Genomic DNA, 16,383 nt, shown 5'->3' on the forward strand with positions numbered 1-16,383 from the left:
TTGCGTTTGTTGTCAGAAGGATGATCTAGAGAAAGATCGTTGAGGATGTTCTGGTTTTTGATGTTCAGACCCATGTCTTTCCACATGCGCTGGTTCTCAGAACCAGAATCGGATGTTACGAAATGTACTCGTAATCCAATGTCTTCCGCTTTTTGGATCACATGCAGTACAAGTTGCTTGAGGTTCTCGGGCGGGATGGAGGCCTTGGTGAACTCGTACGCAACAACCTGCTTCCATCGTTCCGCAACTCCAACGATCATCACAACCAATCCTTTTGAAGCTAAGCCATCAGTTGGAGGTAGAGTTGTTTTTCCGACGAACTGTTTGGAGCTCGCGCACCACTCCTCCGCTTCATCGAGGCTCATCTCATCGATAACTATTCCACAATCACGCTCAATATCAGTCATTCCAACCACTTTATGTTTGAGGAGTTCAAAAATATCATCTAAGATTCCTACAAAATTACAAATAAAAATTGTTGTAATTCAACAGTAATTCGAAATATGAAAATACGTACCGGGGGTGAAGTGGACATTGGCAATTCGACGCAGTAATGTCCTCGTCGATGGAAACGGATATCCTCTCTTAATTAGTTTGTCATATCCGCCCTGACATGCGAATCGGATTTGCAGAGAATCCATCACCGTTCCTTCAGACCATTCCTTAACCTGCCGAACTTTTCCAGATAGCAGTTTCAGTTGGTCTGCATTAAAAATTTTACTCGCATCCAGGGATGGGTTTGAAGAGCTTGCCTTTTTTCGGGCAATTGGGTTTTTAAATTAAGAAAAATGTATTGATTTTTTGATTTTATACGAAAGAGCACATTTTTCTGAACTAGTATGATTTTTTTCAGATTTTTAGAACTTCGTTTTGGTACCTAAAATCGATTTCGAAGAGATTTTTAGAAATCACCTTTTGACAGCTGGCCAACTGTTTGACAACTTCACCCAGTACAAAATGCGACGAGGGGTGATTTGACAAATCGCTCCAATATAAACTTTAAACGGATTTTTAAATAGGTTCCCGGGCACCAAAATTCATGAAAATTTGGATTTCGACTCAGTTTTGCATGCAGATTCAGAATATGAAATTATCTCAACACCGTTGGAGAAGCCAATTAAATTGCCGTAGCGACTTCTCCAGCGACGAACCGATCTATTGTTGGAAACAGAAAATTGACGTACCGTCCAGTTTCCTATTATGCGTTAGAAAGACATGTGATGCTTGTATCACTTGTACCACTGGCCTTGATATGAGCTGCATAGTGATATTGTCTTCATTCTTCCCTTATGATATTACACTGCGTATGATCGCATAACTTCCCCTTTTGAATAGGAAACCCAGCAATAGTGATGGGACTGACATACGATTACCGACAGTACACATCTGGCATGAATCTATGAAGTTTGGCCGAATGACATCTGGTCAAATGGACATTTGGTCTTACACCATTTAGCCAAAAAACCTTTTTTTTTTATAGAGGTAACTAAAAACAGCCTTTGTAAAAATATGGAGAAATCTTGGACTAAAGATTCAGTAGTTGGTACCTACAAATAAACAAAATTAAACCTAAAAAAACAGCACATAACAAAAACTTGTTCTAGTGCGACTGCTAGGGGAGGTTCATACAACTCCAATCAAAATGGAAATTCTCATAGAAAATTATGAAGAAATTTTGGAGAGAATCCTTGATCAGCTCCCGAAAGAATTTCTGACTAAAGTTTCAATAGAATTTTCTGTTGAATTTCTTGAAAATCTTAAGCGGAAATTCTGAATAAAATTTTGGCTAATTTACCTACAAAATCTCAAATTTTCTCAAGCAATCTATGGATTTAATCAGCAGTTCACCATAGACTCATCCTTATTTCAGTAAGCCAATCCCTCAACTCAATTTGGACTGAAGCTCTTCAACTTTTTGTTCTAGTTCTAGTCTAGAATTCAATCGAAGATTTTCTTCAGGTATTTTTTCTTAAGGACTTTCTTAAGGAATTACACAAACAATAGTCATAAGTTTTGAAGGCAAAATTTTAAATTTCATAAATAGCTGGACAAATAATAACGGACTTCCTCAGAATGATCACAACATATCGCATACATCTTGTCAGTAGACAGTAAAGCCTGGATTCGCTGGTTGGGTCACGATTGCGCCCTGATTAGCGAATCCTTGATGAACATTTGAAAAGGGCCTATCTGCTTTTTGTAAACAAACATGTTTTTGTCTCTGTAGGGCCCATCTGCATCCACCCACGCACATCAACAGCCTTAACAGATAGCTTGAAGAACACTCTTTCTGATAAGGGTGTTGATGTGCGTGGGTGGATGCAGATGGTCCCTACAGAGACAAAAACATGTTTGTTTACGCAAAGCAGATAGGCCCTTTTCAAATGTTCGTCTAGAATCGTATTCGTTCATTCGCGGTCTCCAGTTAGCCTAGTGGTTAAGGCTATGGATCGCCAATCCGGAGACGGCGGGTTCGATTCCCGTTCCGGTCGGGAAAATTTTCTCGACTCTCTGGGCATAGTGTATCATTGTGTTTGCCTCACAATATTCTAATTCATGCAATGGCTGGCAAAGAAAGTCCTCCAATTAATAACTGTGAAAGTGCTCGAAGAACACTAAGTTGGAGAGAGGCAGACCAAGTCTCAGTGGGGACGTAGAGCCATAAAGAAGAAGATTCGTTCGTTGGGACAACTGACATCTGATCAAAATGCTCTAGACAAACGCTAGTGACCAACATATCTAAATACCAAGGTAAGATATTCCCGCAAATGTCAATAACGAGACCCACTAACACATCTACGTTAGTTATGAAAAGTTTGTTATTTTACTCTAGAATGTCATTATTTCTGCAAAATTTGTAAAGTTTTATTAGTTTCAACGTTTTTAAATGCTGAAAAACTATGTTTAGAACCAATTAAAAAAATGTTGTTATTGATTTTCAAATGGCGATATTTTGCATGGAAGTCACTTTTTATCTCGTGAGATGCCTTTTAATAATTGCCTCTATGAGGTGAGAGCCTAATTTCTCATAAAAGTTTGCTAAATAGTGATGCGCCCATACAAATCTGCACAAATTTCATAACTATTTTTTTGCTTTTTTCTTTTTCTCACTAATACATGAATAATAGTTGGAGTATATTACCTTGATATTCAGATACGTTGGCTAGTGACGAGAAGTACGTCACAAAACATTCTCATACTTTCACAAGCGTTCTTGTATACAGGAACTCCGATCCAAAGGCGGTCAGACGTCAAACTCGCTTTGACATCTATTTTGAAATTGACAGTGCTTTTTAGTTGGGGTTTGCCATCGAGACAGCCCATCTATCGAGCCACCAACGAACGAATCGGGACTGTAGTTTGAATTCTTGTGATAAAAATCAAATCAAGAGAAGTTTCTCGCACTACTTTTTGTTTCTTGCTTCACTTTTATCGTGAAGTGAAATTTTGTGGGGGTTCCTGAAATGTGGGGGATCGGGCCCTGGCCCTCCTGCCCTCCGCTAAATGCGTCACTGTCTGAATTTAACAACAGCGTAACACTGAATGCCATCTACATGTACTGTCAGCCTACAGTTATATTTTCGTAAATGAGTAATTTGCTGTTCCGAAAAGTCTCGTAAAATGGACTATTGCGCTCGCTTCCCGACCAGTGCTCTTATAGGATACTGCACTGTACATTTTCATTCTAAGTAAATGACCAGAAAACTTACCTCTTAAGTTTCGTCACCTGCTCCTTCAAACGAAAAATTTCACGCCTCAGAGACTGCGACTCGCTGAAGCAGCTGAAAGAATCACGTAACATGTGATCAACATCTGCAAAATTCTCAACCACGTCCATTTCCTGAACATCTGCGTCCAACCGAGAAGAGCCGAGTGGATCGGCAACTGCAAGATCCTCGATTTCAATTTCTTCCCACTCGTCGTCCTCCAAAGCGGCATCAACTGGAATATTCCAGGATCCATCCGCATTTCGCTTGCCGTTTGGGAAGTGGAGCTGCACCATTAAATTAAACTGTTTAAGTTAGTAATTTTCTAGCTAGTGGATTTAATTTAAACTTACGCTGCAAACTCTGCTTTGAGGAGTAAGCTTGAAAACGAGCAGGTCTTCCTCGTTTGCATTCCCCACACAAGCTTCCTGTTGAATATATCTTTTTACCATTGGGGCGCTGACCCACTGAACTAAAATGTAAACCCTACCTTTGTTATTATTTACCTTGTACTTTGCTCTTCATCAGTTTAAGAGAGAACACGTTTGTAAACGCACGTCGCGAGTTTCTGTGCTTTCTCCGAATCACAATTTCTCCACGCGGTTATCGATTCCCTGTGCTAAACTCTGCTGGGTGGCCAATTTCCTTCCCACAGGTTATGGTCCCAGAGAGGAATCGTGGAATTCGGTCGGTTTAACGGTGTTATTCGCGGAAGTTTGTTCGGTCGGTTTCGGCGTCGTCGTGCGGAACGCATTCGGCTGATTGTTGTCTGGTGGTGATTGCCGGTTGTGTGCAAAATGGCGGATCCGGGAAAGTTTGCGATCAGCAAGCTGGGGAACACCAACTACGCCAGTTGGAAGTTCCAAATGGAGATGTTTTTGATCCGGGAGGATCTTTGGCATGTCGTGGCGGATGCCAAACCGGAGCCAGTGACCGACGCCTGGAACAAAGCTGACCGGAAAGCCCGTGCTATGCTAGGATTGTGCATTGACGAAAGTCAATATGTGTTGATAAAAGATAGTGTTAGTGCGAAGGCGGTATGGGATGCTTTAAAAGCATACCATGAGAAGTCGACAGCGTCGTCGCAGTTGTCACTTCTAAATCGACTATGTGATGCGAAATTAAGTGAGAATGGAGACGTTGAGAAGCACTTGCTCGAGTTGGATTCGCTTTTCGAGCGCTTAGTGAATGCTGGCTTGGTGTTGGCGGAGAAACTGAAGATCGCCATGGTGCTTAGGAGCATGCCAGAATCGTACCATTTCTTGGCATCTGCTCTGGAGGCACGGCCTGACGCGGATGTTACGATGCAGTTGGTACGGTCCAAGCTCATGGACGAATACCACAAGCGACAAGAGCGGGGCGGAAAATCTTCATCCGGGGAACAAGTGCTAAAAACGCAGAAAGTAAACAAAGAGAAGTTATGTTTCTTCTGCAAGAAACCGGGACATTTTAAAAGTGACTGTCGGAAGTGGCAAAGCGTGAAGGACAAGAACAGTAGTGGAGGCCCATCCGGTGGCAAAGCGGGTGGCAGCGGTCAGCAAGCTGCGAAGGCCAAACAAGTGAAGAATCCGGATGTTAACAGTGTTTGTTTTTCTGCCCACACCGAGAGTGATGCTGTCTGTGCAGCGGCAAAAGTGGATCGTTCGTGGACGATCGACAGTGGGGCATCTTGCCACATGACCAGCAGTGAGGGTTTTTTCGATAAGCTGGAAGAGTCGTGTGCTACGGTTATGATGGCGAATGGAAATCGCTCTGAATCCGGTGGTGTTGGGTGCGGATCTTTGAAAAGTGTTAACGGTACGGGAGATCCGGTGGAAATAAATCTGGAAAAGGTGTTATACGTGCCGAACCTCGACGGCGGACTGCTGTCCGTGAGCAAAATGGCAGACAGGGGTTACAGTGTGCTATTCACGAAGAACAGTGTTGAAGTGCGTGATGTGTCAAACTCAGTCGTGGCCTGGGGGGAAAGGCGCGGCGGACTGTACGTTTTGAGTGAGCCAGAACGGGTAGCGGTGGCAACCACCCAGTGTCATACAGTGAACTGCCAACACACATGGCACCGAAGATTTGGGCACCGGGATCCGGCGGTGTTCGAGAAGATTCAGAGTGAAAAGCTGGCTTCGGGTATGAAGTTAGTGAACTGTATTGCCAAGGTTGTGTGTGAGCCGTGTATGGAGGGGAAGATGGCCCGGCTGCCATACCCGCAGCAAGCCGAACGGAAGACGTCGCAGCCGTTGCAGCTGATCCACACAGATCTTTGCGGCCCGATGAGCAACGTGACTCCCGGCGGGAAGAAGTACTTCATGACCCTCATCGATGATTTTAGCAGGTATGTAGTCATGTATTTGCTATCTGATAAAAGCGAAGCGAAACACTGCATAATGAGTTTCGTACGGATGGTTGAGAACCAGTTCGGCAGAAAGCCGCAGGTAATTCGATCTGATCGAGGCGGCGAGTTCGTCAACCATGAGCTTGAGAAATTTTATCGAGAGGAGGGTATCCAGATGCAGCTGACGGCGGGCTACGCGCCGCAGCAGAACGGCGTAGCCGAGCGGCGGAATCGCTATCTTCAAGAGATGGCGGTATGCATGCTTCTTGATGCTAGCTTGGATAAGAAGTATTGGGGAGAGGCAATAGCAGCCGCAGCGTTCATCCAGAACCGTTTGCCGTCACGATCGGTAGCAAAAACACCGATGGAGCTACACACTTAAAACTGATTCTCGAGCTCGGCAGAAATATTTGCTGGTTCATAACGGCAATTCATAATTTTGCTGACATTTCGGCAAACAAAATGTTTTTGCCGAGATTGTTCAAAATATTTTACCGAAATAACGGCAAACTGCTTGAAAAATTGGAAAAGTGACAGCATTTTTGGCTGATTCTGGCAGTGATCGCGGATTTTGCCGAAATCAGTGAACGAGATTACCGAGATATCAGCAATTATGTCATCCTTTGCTGAGTTTCAGTAATCCAACTGTCATTTTTGCAGCCGCCATGTTTTGGCAAAAGAAAAACAAATAAGCGGTGGTGTGTGGTGCTGAAGGCACATGAAGTGCATTTTTTAAACGAAGTCGAAAGGTGTAAGAATTAAAGACACTCTGTAAGTAAACTATTGCTAATTTGCTTCATATTCACTGTATTCTAGATTCGCAGTAACGCCTATGTGCCGCTGTTTGTCAAAGGAGCCGTTGGTCTTTGAGTAGTATTTCAACACATGAACCAAAATGAAAGGAGGAACCCTGAGAGGAATGAATGCTTTCGGCAACAAATTCGATATTTTTCATAATTTTATGGGCCAATGTAAAAATAAATGTTGGAGAATACAATTTCTTTTTCGTGGTTTTATATGGAATAAGACTTGGGCTAAGAATTCTGAATTTTATTTATTTTTTATTATTTTCAAATGAAAACAAAAAATATGCCGAGATTCAGCAAATCCATTTATGCTGGCAAATGATTTTGCCGAGCTTCAGTAAATGCATTTGCTGAGAATCTCGGTAAAATATCACTAGCTGTCAATTTTGTGATTGCCGAAGTCCCGGCAAATCCAATTTTTGCCGAGCTGTTTGCTGAGCAGTCGGCGGTGCCAATCTCGGCAATTGGGTTGTTTAGTGAATAAATTATTGCTATGTTCTATAGCCTAATCGATAGAGCTCATTCTCCTGAGTATAACGTGATTTTATTGATTTCCAATATCTTTGTTTTGATGGTAAAATTTACAAAACAGTTTTCATTTTTGTGGATAGAATGACAGTTCAATCGATAAAGTGACAGTTCGACCCGAACAAAAAAAATCCCCATACAAACTTCAAATGCATTTTAAAAATAGTTCCCGAACTCCGAAAATTATGAAATTTTGGATTTCGACTAATTGTTGGGCGGAGAATCCGATTATGAAATAATCCGGATACCCGTAAAGAACCCGATTGGTTTGCCGAGATTCGGCAAAAAAACTTAGTGTGTATGGTGCGGAAAAAAACCCGATTTGAGCCGCCTAAAGGTGTTTGGATGTGAAGCATTCGTCTCCATTCCGGACGCCAAACGAGCGAAGCTGGATAGCCGAGCGAAGAAGCTAACTTTCGTCGGCTATGCTTGTGGTTCCAAGGCATACCGCTTCCTGGACAAGCAGACGAACAAAATAGTCATCAGTCGGGATGCCATGTTCCTGGAACTCGGATCAGAGCTGCAGGAGGAGCCGCAAAACGAAGAAAAGAAGCAGAAGTCACTCGCAGGTCACAAGACGCTGCCTGCGGAGAAGGACGCGATGCCGCGGAGGAACGCGGAGCAACTGATTACGGTTGAACCGGATTTAGCGGACAACGACGATGAAGCGGATTGTGAAGGTTTTCCGGAAGAGGATTCGGACGGCGACAATGCCTTTTTCGAAGCGGATGATGAAGAACTCGATGAAGATCAAGCGGAGCATGGCAGGCCACAACGCGGAAATGCCGGAGTACTGCCAGCGAGGTACCAGGATTTTGTAGTTGGAGTTGCGAAGATGGACGAACCAGAGCCGAAGAACTATCGTGAAGCAGTGAACAATGTGTGTAGTGATAAGTGGATAAACGCTATGAACGATGAATACAAGTCACTGTTGTCGAAGGGAACGTGGTCGTTAGTTCCACTACCGAAAGGACGGCAGGCGATAGGCTCAAAGTGGGTCTTCAAGAAGAAGAAAGACGCTTCTGGACAGGTGGTGCGCCACAAGGCGCGGCTAGTGGCTCAGGGGTTTGAACAGCGGTACGGTAGTGATTTTAGTGAAGTGTTTGCACCAGTTTCAATGCCGCAGACGTTCAGAGTGCTTCTGGCGCTAGCAGGTCAGAAGAAGCTTCAGGTTCGCCACATCGACGTGAAGAATGCGTACCTGAACGGAAGATTGAGTGAGGAACTTTATATGCGACAACCTCCGGGCTACGCAGCACCCGGAAAGGAGGAGCTAGTATGCAGGCTTGTAGTATGATTATTTAGTATCTAAGCTACTCCCAATGCTGAAGTAGGCCATGACTTAGGATTAACTTTGACAATTGACTTAAGACGATCATTCCCCAATAAACTGTGAAACTGAGAACACGTAGTTTTACTACAATTGTCAGAAGTGGGATACGAAAAATGTTCTTGCGAAGTCAGTTACGGTCGGAAGTTGAAGCACCGGAGAATTTCGGAAGTGGTCTTCCTTCTCAAGATGCCAACAATCAATCCGAGACGATGAACGCTGGACCAAGCAATAGAAACAACGAAGCAAGAAATGGACGTAATCGCATCGGCGGATCTGGAGATTTTGAAGACGTTGATCGAAGTCGTAATGTTGGAGAAAATCAAGCCACACATCGCACCGTTAAACTGGATGAACTGTCTACTTTTTTGCCGTTCTTTTCGGGATCGCCATCTGAAGACGTGAACTTTTTTATCAACACCGTGGAGCAAACAAGGAAAACATTCAATGTAGAAGATGAAGTGATGAAGTTATTGGTTTTCAAGCATTTGCAGAACAACGTGAAGGTTTGGTTATCGTCACAAGAGGATTTGTTCACGAGAAGTTATCTAGAAGTACTCAACCTTATCAAGACAACATTTACCTTTGAAATCAGTACGTTTGAATTGAGAAGAAAACTGGAGCTACGAAAATGGACACCGGAAGAAACTTTTTTGGACTTTTTCGTTGCTAAAAGAAATCTTGCCATGCCGTTGAGAATAAATGAAGCTGAGCTCATAGACTACGTGATAGAAGGGATTCCTGATCGTCATTTGAAGAATCAGGCCAAAATGAGCGGATTTTCATCAACTTCAAGCCTACTCAAAGCATTTCAAACGATTCAACTTCCAAAACAATTTTCTTCAAGCGCTCCTGTGTGTTACAATTGCCATTTACCTGGACACCTTGCAGCGAAGTGCCTGAAACCGAGAAACCATCTGAGTGGATCAACGAATAGCGGAGCTGCTTCCAAATGGAACCCTAACGATAGAAGGAAGTTCGGATTCAACAGGTCATCAAGGATCGCAGTGGTTAAAAATCAAGACACTGAGGACAGGACAAAGGACTTTGAGTGTGACGGAATGGTAGATATTCAGTTGACCGATTTCAAAATTAAGTTAAAAGCGTTGTTTGATACAGGAAGTCCAGTTTGTTTAATGCGCCTTGGTTTAGCAAAACGTGGGAGAATTTATCCCTTTACTAGTCAAAAAACTTTCAAGGGCATTGGAGGAACTGGATTAAAAATTGTGGGTAGATTAGTTACTAATGTAAAAATTCAAAATTTACTTTTCAGAATTAATTTTTTGGTGATTCCTGACTCGGCAATTCATTCTTACGACGTAATAATTGGAAGGGACGTTATTCTTGACCCTGGATTAAAAACTATTATAGAAGAGAGCCAAATTCGAGTATTCAAAAAAGACATAAGAAGTTGTACAAACGGAGCTGAAATAAAGGTAAAAAATTTAAATGTAATTTGTGAACTGGAAACTCTTGAGAATGTAGGTAAAATTGATAAAGATCATTTGTTAACATTGAATCAAATTTTGAACACAAATTATTTCAATTTTCAACGGCCTAATTGTCCTGATGTAGATTATGAAATGAAAATAGTACTAAAAACTGCTGCACCATTTCATTTTAAGCCAAGAAGATTGTCACAAAATGATAAAATAAAGGTAAATAAGAAGGTCGATGAGCTACTCAAACTAGGAATTATTAAAGAAAGTGATTCTCCGTTTGCTAGTCCAATTGTAGTTATTCCTAAAAAAGATGATGATATTAGATTATGTGTAGATTATCGAAAATTGAACAAAGATTTTTTTTTTTTTTTTGTTTTTATTAATGTGTATTTTAACATGAAGCTAATTCTACACTTCTGAACAAAGATACATACCGTGACAATTACCCTTTGCCATTAATAGAAGACATTTTCGATAAGCTTAAATACAAATCAGTTTACACAATTTTAGACTTGAAATCGGGTTTCCATCAAATCAAAATTGCTTCTGAGTGTACCAAATTTACCTCTTTTGTTACTCCAAACGGACAATTTGAATATTTGAGAGTTCCTTTTGGCCTTTGCAACGCACCTGCTGTTTTCCAAAGATTTATAAATAAAATTTTCAAACCATTAATTGACGAAGGAAAAATAGTTGTTTACATTGATGATATTTTGATTGCTTCCGAAACGATAGAAGAACATTTCGAGACATTAAGAAGAGTTTTAGAGATTTTGATCATGAATTTACTAGAACTGAACCTTGCCAAATGCAAATTCTGTTTCAATGAAATTGATTATTTAGGCTACACGATCAATCAATATGGAAGGAAACCGAGCCAAGCTCACATAGAATCAATCGATAAATTTCCATTGCCCAAAACTACAAAAGATGTTCAAAGATTTTTAGGGTTGACCAGCTATTTTAGGAAATTTATTCGGAATTTTGCGTCAATTGCTAGTCCATTGTACAATTTATTGAAAAAAGATGCTGAATTTGTTTTTGATGAAAGGGAAATAAATGCTTTTACACTTTTGAAAGATCAACTAATGTCGGCTCCTGTTTTGGCAATTTATGACCCAAGAGCGGAAACACAGTTACACTGTGACGCAAGCTCTTATGGTTTCGGTGCAATTTTGTTACAAAAACAAAATAATGGAAATTATCATCCCGTAAGTTTCTTCAGTAAGAAAACTGATGAATATGAAAATAAGTTGCATAGCTTCGAATTAGAAACACTTGCTGTTATTCATTCCATTAAACGATTTCATGTGTACTTGTCAGGTATTAAATTCAAAATTTTTACCGATTGCAATGCTTTGGCACAAACATTGACTAAAAAAGAAATAAATCCAAAAATAAATCGTTGGGCGTTGTTCTTAGAAAATTATAATTATAGTTTGGAATATAGAGATGGAGGGAAGATAAGCTAGGTCACATTGGAATAGAGAAAACAATGATAGAGGTGAAAAAATATTATTGGTTTTCAAGTATGAGAAAAATAGTTAAGAAATATATCAATAATTGCCTTAGCTGCATATTTTACAGCCCATCTGACTCAAAAAAAGAAGGATTTCTTAAAAATATCAATAAAGGACAGATTCCATTTCATACAATTCATATAGAACATTATGGTCCGATTCAGCTGCAATCATCGAAATGTTTCAAGTACATTCTTGTAATTATAGATGCATTCACTAAATATGTAAAATTTTACCCAACTAAGACAACAAATTCTAAAGAAGTTCTTGATAATTTACTGTTATACATCAATCACTACAGCAAACTGGTTAGAATTATTACTGATAGAGGGAGCTGTTTCACCTCTTTAAGTTTTAAGAAGTTTTGTGAGGACCGTTTAATTGAACATATTAAAACAGCATCATATACTCCAGAGGCAAACGGTCAAGCTGAAAGAGTGAATAGGACGCTTACTCCAATGTTATTTATTTATTTATTTATTTATTTATTGCATTTATTCAGTAAGTTAAGACAATTGTCTTTTTTCTTGTTACACTGGTAATATTTAGTAGAACGAGCGCCATATTTACTACAATAATTAATAACAATTCAGTTGTTCTGTTAACTATCTTACATTACTAATTATTCAATTATCTAAAATGCTCAATACATCCTCTCTTAAATGCTATGAAAGATGATTCATTAGACAGGCTACTTGGCAATGAATTCCAATGAGCAACACCTCGGACGAAAAATGAATTCCCGTACTTGGATGTGTGATGTCGTGGCAATATAAAATGTCTGAACCGGTTACTCCTCGCAATGTGTAATTTATTGTATAAATAATCTGGTTGCTTTGTGCTCAATAGACCATGTAAAAATAAACAAGAACGTAGTTTACTGAAGTTTTCAAATCGACATCCAATTAGCAGGTACTGTAAATGAGAAATATTAGAGTATCTATTGAGGTTGAAGCAATAACGCGAGCATGCATTCAATGCAACTCTCAGCCTATTGAAAGTGAATGCAGAAAGTTCATCCAGTAGAAAATCGCAAGCCATAAAGTGCGGTAGAATTAGACTTTTGAAGAGTTTAACTTTTGTTTCACATTTAAGAAATTGTGATGTGCTGTAGAGTGAGCGTAAACAAGCATAAATTTTTCCACATTGAGACATCGCATATTTGTCCCATTCGAAATTGGATTGAACTCGAATACCTAAACTTGCTGCACTTTCAACATATTCAACTGTTTCCTGATTTAATATCAAAGTTGGTTTTAAGGTTTCATGAAAAGAACTGCAAGAAATAAAAAGTGCATTTGTTTTTCTTGAATTTAACTTTAACATGTTATGATAAGCCCATTCCTGGATTTTTCTCAAATCTGAATTGATGCTCAATGATATTTCTGCAGCAGAATTTTTGGAACAATCGTAATACAATTGAACATCATCCGCAAATAAGTGAATTTTGCAGTTGGTCACTACATCAGCCAAGTCATTAATATATAGAGAGAACAGGAGGGGTCCTAAAATGGATCCCTGTGGTACTCCTGATTTAATAGACGCGAACTCGGAATAAGTTCCGTTGTTGAAAACCGTCTGAAACCTTGATTTTAAGTATGATTTGATTAAATTCACAGAGTGATTGGCAAAGTTAAACTGGGTAGATAATTTTCTACATAAAATATTATATGAAACTGTATCAAATGCTTTCGAAAAATCTAAAAGAATAAGTACAACTGGACGACCCTTATCGAGAATCAAACCTATGTCATCCAACACTTTGAGCATAGCTGTTTTGGTACTATGCTTCGAGCGATAACCAGATTGATATTGACATAGCATATCATTTGTTCTAATATAATTACAAATATCTTTCTTAACGATTTTTTCAAAAATTTTCGACAATGCACATAAAATGCTGATTGGTCGTAAGTTAGCCAAGTTAATTAACGATACTAATCTTAAATGGGATATCTTACTACCAAATTTGGAATATGTTTATAATAACACTTATAATAGAGCTATTAAAAATTTTCCAAGTATATTACTATTCGGTACACACCAGAACAATTTAAATAATGAAAATAATAACATAGAAATATTTGTGAAAAATAGACAACTTCAATCGGAAAATCACAATCTTTTAGAAATTCGTACAAAAGCAAGAGATAATATTCTGAAACTTCAGGCTTATAATAAAGAAATGGTTGACAAAAAGCGAAAACCTGTTCAAAATTACAAAGAAGGTGATTTCATTGTTCTAAAAACTTGCAAAGAAAATAAATTATCTGAAAAGTTTAAAGGTCCATATATGATAAAGAAAATATTACCGAATGATCGATACCTTGTTACAGACATTGATGGGTTTCAAGTCGCAAACTTACCTTTCAGCTCAGTGTGTTCACCAAATAATATGAGAAAATGGCTCTCAGATTGCAATTCACTTTCTAATTATAACGTCGATGAGGACATCGACGAGTCAGGATGACCGAATGTAGTATGATTATTTAGTATCTAAGCTACTCCCAATGCTGAAGTAGGCCATGACTTAGGATTAACTTTGACAATTGACTTAAGACGATCATTCCCCAATAAACTGTGAAACTGAGAACACGTAGTTTTACTACAAGGCTGCACCGCAGTCTATACGGGCTCAAGCAGGCAGCCAACGTCTGGAATGCGACCGTGAAGAAAGTGTTGTTGAACTTGGGCTTTCGACAATCAGACTCGGACGCTTGTCTGTTCTCGAAGAAGTTGAACAATGGTGAGTGGATGTATCTCTTAATATATGTGGACGATATTGTCGTGGTTAGCGGTGATGAGCATCAGATGGATCTTCTGGAGCAGCAGCTGAGCAAGCATTTCGAAATCTCGCCGTTGGGTCCCATAAGCCAATTCCTGGGGATCAAGGTCGAGAGGAGCAGCGACGGATTCTTTTCGCTCAGTCAGAAAGCTTTCATCAACGAAATCGCGGAACGCCACGGATTGGACAAGGCCAAGACATCAAGATATCCTCTGGACACAGGATACATGAAGCAAGCGGATGGTGAACCATTGGCAGACAATGTGCAGTACCACAGCCTTGTTGGTGCTTTATTGTACTTAGCCACTAACACCAGGCCAGACATAGCCGCAGCCGTGTCTATACTCAGCCGTAGTAGCAGTCGCTCTACGCAGCGTGATTGGGTCGAACTCAAACGCGTTGTTCGATACCTGATCGGAACGGAAGATTTGGTATTGCGACTCGGATTCGAACGAGAAGATGGATTGACTCTGACCTCAGACCGAAAGTCAACCAGCGGGTTTGTTTTCATGCTCGGAGGTGCGACGGTCAGCTGGGGCAGCCGAAAGCAGAACTGTGTATCGATGTCCACTATGGAAGCGGAATATGTCGCTCTTTCAGAAGCGGCACAGGAGGCGGTATGGCTACGACGCTTGTTGGACGAGTTAGGAGCCGAGCAGGAGCAACCAACGAAGATTAACGAAGACAATCGCAGCTGTATCGATTTTGTTTCCCTCGACCGGTAAAACAAGCGCAGCAAGCATATCGATACTAGGCGACATCATGCGAAGGACTTGTGCGCGAAAGGAGTGATTCAACTCGGCTACTGTCAGACCGACAAGATGGTGGCCGACATCTTTACCAAACCATTAGGGCCACAGAAGATCAACCAATATGTAGCCGATCTTGGACTGGTAAAGCTGATTAAAAGGTAAATTCGTTCATTAGTTCAGCGAGGAGGAGTGTTGAATATATCTTTTTACCATTGGGGCGCTGACCCACTGAACTAAAATGTAAACCCTACCTTTGTTATTATTTACCTTGTACTTTGCTCTTCATCAGTTTAAGAGAGAACACATTTGTAAACGCACGTCGCGAGTTTCTGTGCTTTCTCCGAATCACAATTTCTCCACGCGGTTATCGATTCCCTGTGCTAAACTCTGCTGGGTGGCCAATTTCCTTCCCACACTTCCATACACTGCCGGCGAACATTTGGATCCTTGGGAAACCGATAAAATTTAAGCCCAGGATTATAAACATCACTGCGCCCACAATTAATCACTTTGCACTTCATTTCAACTCGAATTTCAACAGACTTCACCGAGCTTCACCGTATCAAACTCTGAATCAAACTGCACAGAAAGAGAGAGAATCAATTACTTCTTGCAACACGGCCAATTTAACAACAAACTGCCCTCTTGTAAAAAAAACGCATCGGGACCCAACGCTGTGTTTGTCAAATCGACCAATCAGAAGTGGTCTTTTTTGACAGGCAAATGGTTTCGTATTTGCACTAGCACCTGACGGGTCCCTGGGACGGCCGTCCCAGGTCGCAGCCAATCAGCAGGCAGGAGTCTGACGTTTCTCCGATCTCACTAACACGATGATTCAGAAATGCCGACTGGAAGTTGGTAGCGCGTTTTGCTATGAAAGCAACATACAATACATTCCTTCAAATCTAGTGACGCTGTAATGATTAGTGATTGTCGCGCTAATATCAGAAGCCTGAGGCAGATAATCGCTATATTCTGATTTTTCTTGAGAGGCATAATAATACTGCACTATTGGAATATCATATGAATCTAATCTTAGGTTGAAATGAGAAGTGAGAGTTATATGCGACGCATGTGGTATGACTCTCAGGATGTCATTATACTGCTATATGTCTTGCATTTTTCTTCTATCATGTGGGCTGGGTACGCCAATGTATATGCAACTCCAATAATAATATGTTATT

Source organism: Aedes albopictus, chromosome 1 (assembly GCF_035046485.1).
Source record: "Aedes albopictus strain Foshan chromosome 1, AalbF5, whole genome shotgun sequence".
Taxonomy (NCBI): domain Eukaryota; kingdom Metazoa; phylum Arthropoda; class Insecta; order Diptera; family Culicidae; genus Aedes; species Aedes albopictus.